Genomic DNA, 2576 nt, shown 5'->3' with positions numbered 1-2576 from the left:
AAGTACAGACTCCTGTGTTGATGCCCCCACCCCGCTGGGAGAGTCTGCACACTGCAGCATCCCGCCTGTCAGCCAGGGAAGGGGCTGAGCTCTGGTCCCTCCTCCTGCCCAGAAGCTACAGCTGAGGGACAACCCGGGCACAATTATTCCCAGTATTTGCCAACTTGGGGACAAGGCTGGGCAGATATCTGGTTTCCCAGAAGTCTCTGCTTGGGGGGCTCGCCGGGACCTGTCAAGCCCAGCATCTGTGCTCCTTCCCTCCACCCCGTGGGAACCAGCACCCATGCGGCCGCACCTGCTTGAAAGCCGCCTGGGAGTTCTCCGGACCCGGGCCCAGGGAAGGAGGCTGTCCGGGGCTCCAAACCACCTCTCCCAGCAACTCTGCTAATCCAAATAAGATAGGGGAAAGGCAGTGGGAGGAAATGATAGTTTCATGGTTATTTTCAGAAAGGAAACAAAAAAAAAAAAATGCAAACAGGAGCACACCCTGCATTTTGGTACAAAATCTGAGTCTCGGGGGAAAAGGGCCTACAGTTCTTGCTGCCTCGTGTCCTCTCACCAGATGCTGGGGAGGGGTGCCCCGGCTGGTGGGGGCCTGGCTGCTTTTCCTCTCTGGGGACGGGAGGTGAGGGGCTGAGGGGGGAGCCTCAGAGACCCTTCCTACCGAGGCAGGAGCAGCTGAGGCAGCTTTGTCTTGTGGGCAGGCAGGGACCCACCCTTTGGGGGTGGAGGAGTTGGAGGGGTGGGGTGGAGGAGCAAGTGGAGAAGTGGGAAATTCGGGAGCTAGAGCGCCGTGGCGTGTGTAGGATTGGTGGGCTGGGAGGGTGTGTTCCAGGAGCACGCTGCAGAAAGAACTGCAGAGGGGGAGGGAGAGCAGGAGAGACTGCTCGTGGGAGAACCGAGTAGGGCTGCTGTGTGCATGCGTGTGCAGGGCGTGTACAAAGATGGAAGCCAGGCAACCTGGGCTGCATGCGGAAGGCACTGACAGCTGAGGGCCCGCCAGTTCTGTCCTGTGTGAGCCAAGGACAGAGCCTGCGTTTTGTCCCCAGAGGGAAACTGGGCTTTGCTCTCTAACCCCCTGGGTTTCCCTAAATAATGTGGGGGGAGTGAGGAGGAAAAGGTGACCCACTCTTTGAGGGTGTGTGTGTGGGGGTTGTCTGGAGGCCTGGTCTCAAGGATTTTATTGTCTCATTTGAAGACTTACAGGAAAGCCTGCAGAGACAGGGCCGAGGACGTGGATAGGAGAGACGTGGAAGAGGGACTCGGCGAACTAAGAGCCCCCAGTGGTTGCAGAGGAGGCATTCTAAGAGTAAGGAAGAGAAAAAGCCAAGAATGAGCAGAACCAAGAGCATTGGAAGGGACCTCAGGAAATCAGCTGGCCCAGTGTCTTGCCTGAGGCGGCAGAGGTATTATTATCCCCATTTTACAGATGTGTCATCTGAGGCCCAGTGAGGTTAGCTGCTGTGTCCAAGTTTCCATGAGTAGTCAGAACAGGGGCTGGGGTGGAGAGATAGACAGCAAACACACTCACGTGACCTGTTGAGTGGTCTAGTTAGGGGTGGGGTACATAGTGCTGAGGATAGAGGAGGGACCCCAGGAATTGTTCCAGGGAAGACAGAGTTAGGCTGAATATCAGGAGGCCTGTGGGCCTTGGAGGCTATGCACAGGGAAGGGAAGGAGCCCTTCCTCCCAGCCTGCTAAACCAGACCAAGCCTGGGGACCTGGGCGGGTTGGGAGGAGATGGAGGTAATGACTCAAGCCATCCGACACAGGCTTGACCCAGAGGATGTTGGGTAACCCAGCAGACGCTCCAGTGGGGTGAGGGCTGGAATAAATGGGTGATGTTGGCGATAAGGGAGAGAGGGTGTGCCAGCAGGGCGGGGCTGCTGGTTCCAGGCAGCCTGTTGGGAGGAGGATGGGGAGGAGGAGGACACTTGGGCTTTGGATTGGGAAGAAGAAATGAGGTCCCAGGCCCTCCTGATAGGCCTATCCTGAGATGAGGTCCTGGAAGGAGAGTCAGAGTCTCAGGTGGTGGGTTTGGGGTTAAATCCCAAAACAGAGACTCCCAGCAGTAGGAATTCTCAGGGTGGAGACCCAAAGGCAGAGCCTCTGAGCCCTCCAGGCCCTGCTCCTCCCTCACCGGGGCAATGGCTCCCTCCAGGAGCCAGCCACCCTCTGAGGCCTTCCAGCCCGTGGGCTGATCCATCTGTGCACCCCAGGCCACTGCCGAGAACGTCTGGGTTGAGTAGAACCCCAAACCAGGAGACCTAACTCAACATCAGTTTCTATGTACTTTTCAGGCAAATAAGAGAGAAAAAGGATTAAACACACACACACACACACACACACACACTCTCCAAGAAACAAACAGCTAGAGAACATTCACCCCAAGGCCTCAGGCCAGAGGAGCCAGTCAGGGAACAGAGGCCCCAGAGAGCCAGTGGGATGGAGAGAGGCCGGCCCTTCCAAGTGGCAGGAAGCAGGATCTTTCAGTGTGGGCCCGGGAGGACAAGAGCAGACGCTGCTTCCGCACCTTGCCCCTGCTGGGCCCTGGCTCGGCCCCCAGCTGTGAGGTG

The sequence above is a fragment of the Cnephaeus nilssonii genome (assembly GCF_951640355.1).
Source record: "Cnephaeus nilssonii genome assembly, chromosome: 5".
NCBI classification, from domain to species: domain Eukaryota; kingdom Metazoa; phylum Chordata; class Mammalia; order Chiroptera; family Vespertilionidae; genus Cnephaeus; species Cnephaeus nilssonii.
Note: the sequence above shows the minus strand (reverse complement) of the source record.